The sequence below is a fragment of the Podarcis liolepis genome (assembly GCF_965112155.1).
Source record: "Podarcis liolepis genome assembly, chromosome: 6".
In the NCBI taxonomy this organism is placed as follows: domain Eukaryota; kingdom Metazoa; phylum Chordata; class Lepidosauria; order Squamata; family Lacertidae; genus Podarcis; species Podarcis liolepis.
Window position 1 is genome coordinate 68,923,677 of NC_139559.1, and position 16,054 is coordinate 68,939,730.

At 41.7% G+C, this 16,054-nt stretch overlaps 1 long non-coding RNA gene across 1 annotated transcript; it reads left to right on the forward strand.

Moving 5' to 3' along the window:
* The first annotated feature begins 3,736 nt into the window (after window positions 1-3,736).
* LOC310709313 lies at window positions 3,737-8,345 on the forward strand. The gene is made up of 4 exons (XR_014527456.1): window positions 3,737-3,973; window positions 4,927-5,178; window positions 5,932-6,028; window positions 8,254-8,345. It is a non-coding gene; the product is annotated as an uncharacterized lncRNA (long non-coding RNA).
* Window positions 8,346-16,054: the final 7,709 nt, after the last annotated feature.

Here is a 16,054-nt window from a genome sequence, read left to right on the forward strand (position 1 = left end):
CATGAAAGGGTCCCTTGTATTGCTGGTACCTCGTTTTGAACAGCATGAAAGAACTGTATTCTAGGATACAGCCACCCCAAATTTCATCTCGTGACTTTATGGGTTTACAGGGTCACAAATGGATTTTCCCCCCCTTGGAAGCAATTAACACAGGAAAGAGCACTCAGCTTCCACTAGATTTCCCAACATGACTTTTATGTTGTGTGAAAGACAATTATCCAGTAAGGTAACGCGAAAACAGAATAAAGTGCTGTCTTGTTTTTTTTTTTTAAAAAAATAATATTTATTAAATTTTCCATTTTAACAATCCAATAAAAACCACATTAAAACATTCCAAATTATAATACAATCAAAAAAGCCAAATATCAATGCCAAATTATATATCTTTGGGTGACTCCCCATGCTCTGAATTTTGCGGAGTGCTGTTCATCTAATATCACATTGCATTTCTTAATTAGTCAAGATAAACCATTTCCGATGTTAATCCTTCATTTATTTTTCATTTGTTTTAACAACCACTGGTCCTTTCAACGTTCGCCGAATAAAGTGCTGTCTGAATGCAGCCTAAGAATTTCTCTCTCCAGCAGGCATTTTAAGATAGTGTTCAGTTTTATGATCAGTGCTTATTGTTTGAATCCCTTATAAGTTCATCTTAAGAATGGGGTTGGTGATTTTTTTACGCTGCTTAGAAATGCCAATGTTTGAGTGGTTCATAAATTTCTTAAATAAATAAATGTCTGAGGTTGGCCCAGGAGATTTAACTCTTCTGAGGACCACCTTCACATGGCACAGTGCACAAAGGGGTCTTGAATCTGCCTTAAACTGAATCAGCGGTAGGTAGACCATTTTTTTCTTTAATAAAGTCTTGCAAACATCTGAAGAGATGAAGGCAGGGGAAGTAATCAAAACCAAAGCCAACAATCATCATATCCAACAAGGCCACTGGTCTATCGAGCTCACCATTCGATTTCTTAAAGAATGTAACCAGAAGCTCCGAGGAAGGTTGCAAGCAGAGCTAAGCATTATTTCTTTAGTCGCAAACTCCGGCTCTTTTAGGCTTCTTAAGGCACAGTCATTGCATCCTCTCAGTTGCGCTTGTACTTTTTGTCTGCCTCAGAAATAAATGTTGAAAGGTTCCACAGAGTAACGTTGCCTCTAGGTACTTGGCTGAAAAAACGACAAGGGTGCTACCATGCTGAGTGGAGCCCTTTGAGATAGATTTCAAGAATAATGTTGTCTGTCAGTTTCTTTAAATCTTTTTCCTCTGTGTCACTGGCACTTTGAAAATTGCTCTAGAAATCCCAGGGAAAAAAATATTTCACCATTGGGAATTACATATGATTTACTTCTGCTTGTTTGTTTTTGAAAGAAAGAAAGAAAGAAAGAAAGAAAGAAAGAAAGAAAGAAAGAAAGATCTTGCTTTTGGCGTTTACTTCGATTCTTTCCTACTAAGGAAAAACAAATTGGAGACTGAAATGACATTTCATCCTGTAAGCACTTAGGGATTCGTTTTTTTCTGCTGAGGACTTTGCGTATATAAGATCAGAAACGGAACTTGAGGAACACGAAAGTTTCCAAAGATTTGTAATCATGCAAAAAGAAGCTAAAATTGCAGCAAAATAAGGCTGCAGAAATCGTATCCGGAAAGATTGGATCCTGTAGATTTCTTTTGGGGGGGCATAAAAAACAACAACACATATCTACACATCTTAAAATATGGCACAGGCTGAGCAGGTTGGGGACCATATACACAACCACTGAACAAATCCTCTGAGGATCTTAAAGCAGGAACAGTTTAAACCACATCTTAATCAATTTCTCCTAAGATCTCCACAATTTGATTTTTTTCTGGAGAATTTTGATCCCTGTTTAATTCCTGTGGTTTCACCATCTGCACAGCATTTTTATGAAAGGTGATTTTATTCCCTATTCCAACCTGTTTAATTGTCGGGGGGGGATTTAGTAGTTTCCATGACTCCAGACAATATTTTATTCTCACTGAGTTTGTAGCCAGCAGCAGCAGCAGATAGTTCCTTATTTTATCAAATGAAAGCAGAGAAGTGGTTCATTAAAAAACTAATTCTGACTGGTGGTTCGACATTTGTCTGTTTCTATCTCTCCATCTGGACAGAGGAAGGGTGCAAAACGAAGGTATTTCGGTGTAACCTAGATCCTAAAAATGCCTGTGATTTAAGAGTTATCTCCTTCATTTCTTACAGATCTTGAACCTGGAATCCTTTCCTGAACAGCAGAAATACAATTGTCTCTTAAGTCCTTTAACAACAAAAACAACAACAACAAAAACAATTTTTGATTATGCATCCTACCCATTGAGGAAAATAGATTGTTTTATTTCAGAACTCTGTGGTGTTTTGCTCTTTTAAAAACTTGATAATAAATGTTTTCCCCTCAGTAGACCAGAATGTGACAGCTAGACTGGTGATTGGGAGAGGCTGCCGGGACCATATAGTAAGGTTAGCAGATGTCCCCATTTCCCGGAAACATTCCCTGGATTTACAAATCAGTCCCCATACAAAATCCATGGAAGTTGAAAAGTGTTCCCGAATTCAATGAAAAAAATCTGGTAACCTTACCATATAGCACCAGTTCTAAAAGAACTACATTGGCTAGCAGTACATTTCCTAGAACAATTCAAAGTGTTGGCGCTGACCTTTAAAGCCCTAAATGGCTTCGGCCCTGTATATCTGAAGGAGAACCTCCACTCCCATTGTTCAGATCAAAGGGCCTTCTGGTGATCTCCTCATTGCGAGAAGTGAGGTTACAGGGAACCAGGCAGAGGGCCTTTTTGGTAGTGGCGCCCTCCCTGTGAAACACCCTCCCAGCAGATGTCAAACAGATAGACTATGTGAATTTTACTGTTTGATGTTGTATTGTGTTTCTACCATTTTTGTTGGGAGCCGCTCAGAGTGACTGGGGCAACCCAGTCAGATGGGCATATAATAATAATAATAATGTTTTCCCCTGCACTTTATAACTTCCGGTTCTTGTTTATGTTCATCACAGATTCTACTACTGATCACTAGGAACATAAGAGGCTGCGGGATCAGGCCAATGGCCCATCCTAGTCCAGCATCCTGTTCTCACAGTGTCCAACCAGATGTCTGTAGGAAAACCCAGAAGCAGGACCCAAACACAGCAGTACTCTCCCTTCCTGTGGCTTCTAGTAACTAGTATTCAGAAGCATGACCTTCTGCTGCAAGTGAGGCAGTCTGACTGGTCTCATGGCTACGTCAGGAACTGTTCCTCTGAACGATACCCAGTATATCAGAGAGATGTTCCACAGGAACCTAGGAAGCTGCCTTAGACTGAGTCATTATGCTGGTCCGTTTGCCCCAGTACTGCCAACACTGACTGGCATTAGCTTTCCAGGGTTTCAGGTTTCCATGTCTACCTGGAGATTCCAGGGATTCAACCTGGCACATATTGCAGGCAAAGCAGAGGCTCAGTCACTGAGCAATGGCCTTTACCCAAACTTCCATGTTTATATTAGGTTGTTGTTGTTGCTGCTGCTGCTGCTATTGCTATTTATACCCCACCTGAAGTGTAGGTGGGTTCCCACTAGGCAAGGCACAGTGATTGCAGCAAGAACCTTTGTTGAACTACAGAACTGGATAACAGGGGCAAAGCAACTGCTTATATGCATTTCTGAAGGCTTGGGCCACTCCCACTGCCTATGTGATTGGTTGTCTAAACTTCCAAACTGCGAATTATGACTCAGAGTTTAAGGGCCAATGGCAGAGGCCCAAATCCTGAAATGTTCTGTGACTGGATATCATGTATCGAATCAGAACACAGGGGCTCAGAATCCTTAGTCCAGACTCAAGCTCAGGCAAACACAGACCACTGACTACATAATGCCACTCATCTGACCGGAATGACCCAGCCATTCTGGGTGGCTTCCAACATAATAAAAACACAGCAAAACATCAAACATTAAAAACTTCCTGATATAGTAAGTCTGTAATAAAAGGGGAGAGATGTATTGTTTGGTGGGAGGCAGGCAACTGTCACATTGGCACTGGGTTCAGAAAGCACTATATTGAATCCCAGGCTACTGATGCGACAAGCCAAATGTGCCATTTAAAACACTTCTTTTGATTCCCACACCATATTTTTATTGCAGAGTGGCTTGAGATTTATGATGACAACGCCAGGTTTAAGACACTGAATTATTGTCACTGCCTCATCTCCTTCTGCTTCTGTTCAGATTCCGTACTGTAAAGACTTGGGAGTCAGCAAAGCTGCATTGCAAAGAGGGGAAAATCTAACCTTTCTTTTGGGGAAAATCTTTCAAAGCAATTCACCAGCCTCCTAAAGCAAGGCAGTTGGGAGGGAGGGGCTCAAGGGAAGACTATTGCAATAAGAACCAGGCACAGGTCTCACTGCCATCTTTCCCCCATCATTTTTCCGGGTCACTTGTGTGGGCAGAGAGGGATTTGAGAAACAAAATGACAGGTCCCTGTGCAGTAGACACAATTCATTTCCAGAAAATTTTGCCAACAGCTCCACTCACCTGTTCCTCTATCAGTTGCCAGCTAATGATTTCTCTCATTTTGACCTTTACTTCACTCATGCTGGTGTTCCCTTCCTGCCCTGTGTATTTTCGTCAACCAGTTTTCAGGTTATATCAGGGCAAGTGTGTATTTGAAATAAAGGATAAATTTTATGGTCTCCTTGCTCATCCTTAGAAAGGATTAGCTATTCTGAAATGGTTTCCAAGTATTTATTATTATTATTTTTGCTTTCCCAGCAGAGGTGCTATGAACCAGAACCACTTTGGGTAAGCTCTCAGTGCTGAAAAAGTGCGAAGTTTAGAAGCGCAGTGGTTCAGGCAGGCTTTACATGCCAAAGTCTGAAATAGCTCATACATTTGTATCATGGACTCTTTTACTTTCCTCCAAACAGGTTAAACAATACACAGTCTTTGGGGCAAAATGTGACAATGCTTGAGAAGTGAAGAGATCCGCTGATAGCACCGTATCAAATAAGAATTCAGAGAGAGCTGCTGCAATAAAGGACTCAGAATGGAGATAAATTAAACGGGGGCGTGTGGAAAGTTGAAAATCAAACAGATTCTTCAAATTCAAATGTATGGTATTGTTGCTGCAATCCAGAGCCACGATGCATACAAGAGGCAAAATGTCGACAATCTAGATGGTACAGTTCCTTCTCCCTGCAGTAAGCACCACGTAGAGTGTGACAAGAGAGATAGATGTTCAATTTAGGCAAGACGACATTGCAAACTTTGAGCGAAGGCCACTGAATGTGCCAGTCTCATCAACTGAGCCCCCTCACAAACTGTGGCTTTGTTAACAACCTCCATTTCTTTTTGCAATAATTTTTGTTGTTGCCGTTGTAATTATTAATGTTGTTTAGAGAGGAGGTATTACAAAGGCGGGAGATAAAATAGGAAAGGGAAGATTAAGCTGACAAAGTGTTCGAAGAACAAAACTCAAGTTCTTTAGGAGTTCAATGCCTCTCAGAAATACCACCATCTAAAGACAAAAAAAAAATCTGATTTCAAGGAGGAGAAAACAAACAATATCACAACAATAATCTTTGGACGACACAGCTCTCTCCCTGCCCCACCTGCTTTGCACTTAACAGGCTGCCAAAATATTGTCTGTCTGACAGCCGAGAGTTAAAGTCTATAATTTGTTTGTGGTGGCAAAGAGAATGTTGTAGAAAAATATGTGATTCACAAGAACTAAAGGGTGGGACTCACTCAAAAATGCCTGCCTGATTCCAAAGTATTGATGCTTCTTAGGGGGGGGGGGGGAGTTGAATGTCAATTAAAAGCCAGTGACAGAGAGAACAGGATATGGTATTAGTACTCTCTGACTAGTCCTTGTGCTTCAAATACATCCGTCATTGTCAGCTGAAGGGTTATATTTAATTCTGAATCATTAGACATGTCTTCTCATGAAGCATAGGAAATCCACAAAACCAGAATCTTAATAGGATATCCTTGGAAGACAAGCTCAGTTTCATGTCACCATCTTAGAAGGTAAGCATATGCTATTAATATACTGGGTACCCTAAATGTCACTCAGTATAATTGCATCCATGGCAACAAGCCAGGTGCAGACCCTCAACACACACACACCCATGATACCGACGGTGCTGTACACGTGTCACTAAGTCACAGTAACCAACAGGGAGAATTATTTGATTAGAATAATTTCCTCTACCCCAATCTTTTTGGGGAAGCAAAGAGCCGGCAAAACAAATGAACAAAGAACACTCAAAATATTTGGTGGAAATGGTTGAGAATGGTGGCATGATGAAGAGTTCACAATGCAGCAGCCTATAAACTGATATTCTGCATCTAGATGGGGAAGATGCAGCTGCATTCCTGAACTACAACTCCCATCATCCCTGACCATCCGGGCCCAATTTTGTTGAACTGCATTCTAGCTAAGTTCAAACAGGCCCCCTTCCTGTTGAACTTACTTAAGATTTTATTTATTTTAGCAAACTTTTAAACTTTGATTTTGATAGCTTTCTCTTATTTTAGTCTCATTGTATTAGGTCTCCAGAGACAACTAATATTTGTGGTTCAAGGACCCGATCCCTGCTTAGTGGAATGAAGACACACAGACACGAAATATAAGGTTAATGGGCAAGAAAAGGCCACAGCTTTATTGATTACAGCAAGTGAAAGGTATTGGCTTAGGCATTGGACCACGACAGATAGACTCCACCCCCTCAGATAGGGGGTGAGCCCGAAAGGGGGTTTATTCACCAGAAGGTGGAGCCTGTTGATGCTAATACAACTATAAGCTCACCCCTGATGTCACCAAGGGTCGTGCCATGGCCCCCCGCCACACAGGCATCGGACAGAATACACGACCGCCGGATTCCTTTAACGAAATACCCAAAATTGAAGGGGTAGGCGATGGCCACACCTAGCCCTTCCACACACCATGAACACATTCCAATGCCTAACTGCCACCCAAGCCCAAGAGGCTCACTGCCAATACCCTCACAGCTGTAACCAATCCCTAATACTGCTGATGATGCTACCTAACCAAATATCGTTCCCCCGATCTGAAAGATGAACCCCATCATCCCGGAACAAGCGGAATCCAAATGGTTGAAATAAGTGACTAAATATAGGATTTCGACCTAAATTCCAGAGCTGCAGTATTTTAGATTTGTTGGCATCGCTTGTTTGTTTTGATTTGGGCATGCTTCAAAGACACAATTTCAAAGGTTGTCAGCCACCTACTATTATCAGACACTAAGGGTAGTATTCAGCGTAGTGCTAAATAGATTGTTCTGTCTGTTTAAGCATTTTTGCTTGCCCAACAAAATCATTTCTCCTCTGCTCCCCCTGCACACTTATGGGGGTTCCCCTGACCCTCCACAGCAGATTGAGGTGGGGGGCACAGGAACCACGTGGGGGTGGGAGTCCCATTGTGCTATTGGGCATAATACAATTTGTTGAATGTGGCTCCAAATATTACTGCATGTTGACTGTAAAACAGAGTCAACAGCTAAACACTATTATATCTAGTTAGATATGAGAAATATATATCAAACTATCAACTATCAAACACTGTCAATAACACTAAGTACTATGATGTGATCAAGTACAAGCTCTCAAATATTAGCATAAAAGATCATTGGATGTAAATTACAGATATCAGACATTTGGTAAACAGGAAAAACAACAACAACAAGCAGTCAAGAGAATGTCTGGGCAGTATTCCATACCCAAATTTGTAGAAAAGAATTTTAGAGAGAATGTTAGGAACAAATTCATTTCAACTGTGCTTAGGACAGCTCAAAGAAAGAAAGTATGCCAACCTCATTTCAAACGGAATGGGGTGAAAAAAATGGGGCATAATTTCTATAGCTTTGTCATGGCGAGAACGCAGGACACAATCAAAGAGGGAAAGGACATCCTTTTCACAAGTCTGCTTAAGATGCATTTTGCAGAGATATAGTAACATGTGGCTAAGTTGAGTTAAAAAGCAGCAGTCTGTACTAGTCCTGTCATTTGAACATGATCCTGATTGATCACTCCTTCAAATGGCCTAGATTGTAACGAAAAGCTTTGTGAATATGGTAGGGCTGTTTTTAACCGGTCGCAGGAGACCAAAGTGTGGAGGCAACATGTCCAAACCTACTTTATCTAGAAGCTATGCATAATATGATATAAATAATGAGGTGCTATGGAGAGAAAGGGGAATATTTTAACTGGTATTTTTGTTTCCTGACACATAGATTTCTTTGCGAGAGTCCACCAGCAATTGATGGAGTGTGGCAAAACTATGAGATGACATTTCAACAGTTCAACTGATCCCATAGTTTAAGATGCTTCTTCTGCACAGGTAAAGCAGATGGCTTTGTGCATTAATAATAATAATAATAATAATAATAATAATAATAGTCAGAAATAGATATGAAAAAGCACAGTAAGCTTTTTTGCTTATATTTGGCTGGGTATGTTTCCTTGCAAACAATTAGCCAACACTGTATAAAACACACCAGCTGGCTTCTGCACGAAAATGCTGCAAAACGGCTGCAGAGATAAGCCGAGCGACTATCCTTAATGGGTTCCGAGCAGAACCTACATAATACAGTTTTAATCAGTTGACACTGCCTATTCACTCTTTGGGAAAAAAGTAAGTGTTTTCTGATGATGAGCAAGTAATATTTCCCAAGTTGCTTCATTATCAGCACTGTAAATGTTAGCAAGACATTTGTGCCAGAATCGGATGCATCTGTTCTGACAATATACCTAGATCAGGAAAGAGGGTTGAACAGAGTACATTACCATCACGTTGTTATGGACAAACCCCTTGAAAGAAAGGCTGGGACAAGGGGGAGCTTTTCTCTTGGATCCATATTTTACATATTGTGTTCTAAGTTTCCTTACTTTCTCATTCACACTAGAGATGTGCATCAGATCTGGACAAATCTTGCTTCAGACAGATTTGAGGCTTGCCTAAGCTAAAAGAAGAACCCTTCCTTAGGGTTCTGAGCTGAAGCAGGGTCCTCCAGTGTGATTTTGAGATGTGGATTTACAACAAAAAACAACAACAAAATAAACAACAACTGGACAGCCAGTGTTTCTGCACAAATTGAAACCTTTCTCCCCAACTTTGTTGTAAGAGGAAAACACCAGTGTGGGCAGAGAGTTGAAGGAAAGCTCTTCTGTGACTGACAAGTCTAGCTACTACTACTACTATTAATAATAATAATTTATTATTTATACCCCGCCCATCTGGCTGGGCTTCCCCAGCCACTCTGGGTGGCTTCCAACAAAATATTAAAATACAGTAGTCTGTCAAACATTAAAAGCTTTAAACATTAAACAGGGCTGCCTTCAGATGTCTTCTAAAAGTCTGGTAGTTGTTCTTCTTTTGACATCTGGTGGGAGGGCATTCCACAGGGCGGGTGACACTACCGAGAAGGCCCTCTGCCTGGTCCCCTGTAACTTGGCTTCTCGCATTGAGGGAACTGCCAGAAGGCCCTTGGCGCTGGATCTCAGTGTCCGGGCAGAACGATGGGAGTGGAGACGCTCCTTCACGTATACTGGACCGAGGCCTTGCTTTTACCTGGGCTCTCCAATCACAGTGCTTTAGGGAAGGGGTGCTAAAGTATTGAATCACCTTGTGAAGGTCTATTCTGTGCTCCTTGCTAGTTCTACTTCCTTGCTAGTGCTACTTCCTTGGAGAAGGCTAGGCACTTTCTCATTTCCCCAGTCTTAGGTTCATGGAGATTTTTCAGCATTTTACTGCACATTTCTCCAAATACACACATTTTTGTATTCAAGTATCCTTTCAATATAATATATTCAAAGTGTTGTGGTGACCTTTAAATGGCCTCAGCCCTGTATACCTGAAAAGTTATCTTCACCCGCATTATTAAGCCCAGACACTGAGGTCCATTTCCAAGGGCTTTCTGGTGGCTCCCTCACTGTGAGAAGTTACAGAGAACCAGACAGAGGGCCTTCTCGGTAGTCGCGCCTGCCCTGTGGAATGCCCGCCCATCAGATGTCAAAGAGATAAACTACACAACCTTTAGAAGACATCTGAAGGCTGCCCAGCATAGAGAAGCTTTTAATGTTTAATGTTTTATTATTATTTTGTATATGCTGGAAGCCACCCAGAGTGGCTAGGGCAACCCAGTCAGATGGGCGGGGTACAAATAACATTATTTTTTATTTTTTTATATTTATTTATTTTGTTTGGTTGTTGTTGTTGTTGTTGTTCCTGGTATTCCACCTTCCTGGCCCTTTTACAAACTGCACTGCAATTCATTAAAATTTGCATTTACATTCTATGAATTGTACAAATACCAAGAAAAGGGAGCTTTTGAAGAGACGTGGGAATCAAGCCAGACCCCACAGGTAAGTAATGCTTTAGAAATGGCCAATTAGGCCAGTGACAGCAGCTTGAGTTTGTGCTTTCATTTAGCCTGCGGGAGCTATTCATTGCCAGCCTTCAGGAGATAACAAAACTACTGGCACACTTGTGGAGAACAACTTAAATTACATAGTCATTCCACACTTCTCATATATTTGTCACCACTGGATGTAAATATTTATGGCTGTGATAACAAACCACTTATACCTTATTTGGCGATGCTGAAGTACTAGCCAAATTCTAGGGTCACCGGTTGAGAGTGTAGCATTTCTGTTGCAAGCAAAGCTTTATCAGGGCTGTGTGGTATCTCCAACAGCTGCAAATGATAATGTGCAAGTGTTTTCCCCTCCAGAGAAGTTCCATGTCTCACAAAATGGGTGCAGTGGGGGGGGGGATAAGTGCCAGTAGCTGCGATTCACTGAAACGGGCCTAACACCGCCACAGAGACCTGCTCAAAATATTTTAAGCCCTATATCAAAATTAAAGTAGAAAACCTAATGAATTTTGAAACGGAATCCCATAGATAAGAGTACTTATCCATATCTCAAGTTGAAGTGAATTTTCAAATACAAAGGCCCAATCTATCTCCAGCTGTAGAAATCAGTCACACGCTGTAACTAGTAACCCCAAAAGGTTACTGTCTACATCCATTTAGCTGAATGGGGCCCAAGTAAATATTGCAATGTAAAAGCCTGCTTCAATGGGCTGCTCTGTCTTGCTGGTTCATAGTAAATGAAAACTGGACTGATTGCTAAACCACTCTGAGAAATGTAGCTCTGTGAGGATAATAGGCACCTCCTAACAAATCTCAGGATCCTTAACAAACTACAGTTCCCAGAATTATTTGGGGAAAGCCATGGCAGATGAAAGTGGTATGATACTCCTTTAAATGGACAGTGCCAATGGGGCCTGAGTTTGCTAACTGAAAATGGATGCCAAACATTGATGTTGAGTACTGTACTAATAGCTGAATATAAGCAATTTATTTTTTGAGACTATATTTCATCAATGTTCTGCAAAGCTGTTCTAGTATTATTGTTTAATACATTGTACTTTCCCCAGCTATAGATCAGTACAGCTAAATATAGTAGGCCTTTCTAGGGACCAATATATGAATTATTACTAGATCAATTTCATCACAGGTTTCCGCATCAGGTCAGGTGGATCTGAATTGGAACCAAGCATGTAAAAGGACACAAGTTGTTGCTGTTGTTAAAATTTATTAGATGCCTTCTCTCACCACAAGCAACACAAGCTATTTTTAGAAAAACAAACAACAAGCAACACAAAAAATATACATTCATTAAAACCAAAGAGGAAAAAGAAAACATTTAAAACAATCCATGCACCCCGTTTTGAAGGGCTATAAATTGTTAACAGCCATTATTTCTGAATATTGGGGGGGGGGTGATAGCTAAGGAGAAAACTGAAGCAAAAAAACTGAAATGTCCACCTCATGCTCTGTCTTAATTATGTGAGGCTTCCAGTGAGCAGAAAGTTGTTTTTCACCATAGTAAGCAGATGTAACACTGAATACACAGAGATATGGAGTGAGAAAAACGCCATTTCTACAGTTTTGTTTTGAGAACTACTGTGAAAAGGACTGCCTTTTGGTTTGCTTGCTTTAAAAAAAAGGAATGATGGAAGCAAGTAGACGAGTCTTTCAAACTTAAGTCAAGATTAGCAGAGCACAAACAGGTTTACAAAATAATACTGAGGCATCAGGCATAAGCCTGCATTTTATTAATGTTTGATCAGGACTTGTATATTAAAGAGGGCTTAGATTTTCAAAAGTTTCATGCCAGGCAAGAAGGCTAGCTGCTTAAGAAAACACTGGCAATGTTTTTCCTCCTAGACAAGGGGCCCCTTTTGATTGATAGCAGAAAACAATTCTCAAAGTCGTAAAAGCTGAAATTACAGACTGAGTAAGGACACTGACCCTACATGTTATAGAAGATAAAAAAGGCAGAGATAAACATGATTAGGAATGAGTAAATAGTAAAATAATGCCAATGTGCCTCCCAGTAAAATGAGCCAGATCTTCTAAGGTTAAAAAGGCCAAGACCAAATGGAGAAGCATCTAGCTGGGAAGTCTTTTTAAAGCTGTTTCTTTCTTAAACTGAGGGCAATAAATGTTGGGAAGAGATAATGGGAAAAGCAGCTTGCTGAAGGGGGGGGATGTAAACTGAAGAGGCTTCTTCTGAAACTGTTTTAAACTGAGTTCTTTTTTTTTTCTTTCTCTCTCTACTTTAAAAAGGCCTTATTCCTTTTAAGAGGCTATCTGTGTTGTGTATTAAATATATTGGCTTAAATGTAATTATGCAAAGGATTTAGAAATGCTAGATTCTTATTTTCATATAGTTGTAAGAGTTGTATTTATCTTGAAATTAAGTCAGCCACCAGTCTAGCCCTCCCTGCCAGACAGGAAGACGCCATCTGGGCTGTCCTGATATATTAGCTGTCAGACATTTGTTTAGAAACCTTCAAATGAAGGAGATCTTTCAATGTTGATGTGAAACTCAAGATCCTTGACATATGTTTAAAATAAAAATTTAAGATTAACCATTTGTTTTAGAAGGCAATAGGGCAAGGAGGGCAAGAGGTGAGCTGGTAATTAAGATTCCTTGTTGAGACACATGTAAGATATATTACTACTTATTTGTCATTTATAGATGTAACAATATATAGCTCTTTGTGTTCCATATAAGGACAGGAGGATGTGGGTGTATCTTTTAGGATTGGATATAGCAATCAGCCAATAGGAAATTCAACCAGGCTGATTGGACAGAGGCAGCCACAGGAGGAGCAAAGGGGGCTGGATTAAGGGAATATAAGTGCTGGCCATAATGGCAGGAGGCCAGGCCAGAGCTTGGTAACCATATACCACTGTGCCTCTCATTTATTTGTCTGACAAATAAATAATTATTTTAATTTCTCTATTGCTGCGTTGAATATTTCATTCCAGCTAAGCGTTAACCACAAGCAGGGTGCTACATTTTATGGTGCCCCTGTGACTCGGATAAGTGGTCTGCTGGAACGCAGCCCCTTCGCCTCACTGGGCGGGGTACAAGAGAGAAGACAACTGATTGCCTACCCAGCGCGCACTGGGAAAAAATTTTTCCAGGGGAACGCAGAAGTCTCGTCTGTCTGATACCCTGCTCACTGGCGGCGACGGACCGGGGGGAAACGGAACCAACCAAGGGTAAGTGCACAAAAGGGATTTTTGGCCCTCCAATTAATTGGGAGGAAGAGAAGTCTTGATCAAACTTCTGCGTCTCAGTAAGTGGGAACTGAGTACGCTAGGTGGTTGGGTACATCAGATGGTGATCTGGTGTAGGGAAAGGAAAGTTGGGAGGTAGAGTGTGTGGTGAAGTATCTAGCGCATTGTATGTGTGAGAAAGTACAGAGCAATCTGTAGCTGACCTGAGTGTGGAGTGGGCAGTACTTCGGTTCCTGGTAAGGCGACTTCACCAGGCAAGGAAACCCACGAAGCGTGTGTGTGAGTGACTGAGTGGATACTTCACAGGGCCATACAATGGGAGTTGGGGGTTCAAAAGGGGAAAATACACCTCTTGAATGTATGTTAAATAATTTTAAGAAAGCCTTCTCAGGGGCGTATGGAGTCAAAATGACGCCAGAGCGCCTGAGAACGTTATGTGAATTAGAGTGGCCGAAGCAAAATACTGAATGGCCATCTCAAGGAACCTTTGATATAAATTTAGTAAGCAAACTTTGGTCTAACATCGCCAAAGAAACTGGAGGGTGCCCAGAACAATTTTCATATATAGATTCCTGGCTGAGCACATTAAATAAAAATCCTCCATGGATAAGGGAATGCAAAGTCCAACGATGCAAATTATTGGCTGTAAAAGCCGAAGCTAGGAAAGGAATCTTGCCAAATAAACTCAAACCCATTTTTGAGGGACCAGAGGAAGAGCTGCTTCCACCTCCACCCTATGCTCCACATCGAAGGGAGCCTAATCCAAACACTCCACCAGTTGTAACCCCAAGGCAAGAAAGTGGAATGAATAATGGGGCTGGAGTCACAGAACTTGATTCCTTGATAGATTATGAAAAATATCTTCAGGAGGCATTGGAGTCCTATAATGAAGCCCAAGCAGAAGTGGTTATTCCATCTGTGAGTCCCAGTAGAACTCCATCTACAGTCTCTTTTAGTGGAACAACTGATTGCCTACCCCAAACCCCTGTACATCCAAGTCCTAGAGAATTATTACAGAAGTTACAGGGAGACCTTAATCGGTCAGCAAGCAATACAGCCAGGCGTATAAGGCTGCTAAAAGAACGCCTTGGGACAAATACCATCCCCTATGATTTGAGGCCCCTAGAGCAAAGCGAAGAGAAAGATCACGTAGTAGCCCCTCTCAGAAGAGTATTTGATGCACTTGAGGAGCCTGTGCTGGTTAACGGGCAACTCGGACCACGGCCACCTCGAACTTCGACCCTCCAGTACATTCCATTCACAACTACGGATCTGATGAATTGGAAAACACACACCCCATCTTTTGCAGAAAAACCTCAGGCTATGATGGACTTGGTGACTTCAATAATAAATACTCATAGTCCTACTTGGACAGATTGCCGCCAGCTCCTGAATACTCTGTTCACCACTGAGGAAAGGAGAGACATAATTGAAAAGGCACAGATATATTTGCGTGAGCAGGCCAGAGTGGGAAATATTTTTAATATTGACCGTCATCTCCAAGACAACTTTCCCTTGGAAGATCCTAATTGGGATCCAAACAATGTAATTCACCTGGCCAGACTTACCACCTACCGCCAGACGCTTGTGCAAGGTATCCGCAGGGCATGCCAGAAGCCCACTAATATGTCTAAAGTCTCAGAAGTAGAACAGAAACCAAATGAGAGTCCAGGAGACTTTTTAGAGAGGCTGCAAGAAGCCTATCGTATATGGACTCCTTTTGACCCTGAAGGCCCTGAAAACAGCAGAATGATTACTGCTACATTTGTGGCCCAGTGCGCTTCTGACATTCGTAAGAAAATTCAGAAATCAGAAGGATGGGAAGGGATGCTGATGAGCCAAATTATGGCCATTGCACGCCGAGTTTATCGGAATAGGGATGAGGCTGAGAAACAAGAGAAGAAGAAGTGGCAGAAGGAAAAGATGGTGATGCTAGCCACAGCAGTGATGTGTTACCCATAACACTGTTTCGTGTTCGGTGTGCACCCACAAAAAGACTTAAGTTGTCACCTTTTGAGCTCCTGTATGGGAGACCGCCCTCCTTTGTTCAGGATATTCCAGCTGATCTTAAACAAATAGGAGACCATGTGACACAGGGACAAGTGCAATCTCTCTCCCGTGTTTTTGTTTCTCTTAACAGGTGGGCCCTCAGCGCACGCCGTGCAGCATTGCCGAGCCGATTCATCAGTTCCAGGCTGGCGATAGCGTATGGGTGAAAGAGTGGAAACGTGATCCACTTGCACCTAAGTGGCGTGGACCTTACACCGTCTTGCTCTCTACTCCAACAGCGGTGAAGGTAGCTGAGGTGACCCCCTGGATTCATCACTCCCGTTTGAAGAAGTCCGAAGGCAGTTGGACGTGCAAAGGTGACCCCTCTAATCCTCTTAAACTGACTCTCTCCAAAAACCCCTGTATCTAGCCCTACCGGGAACGG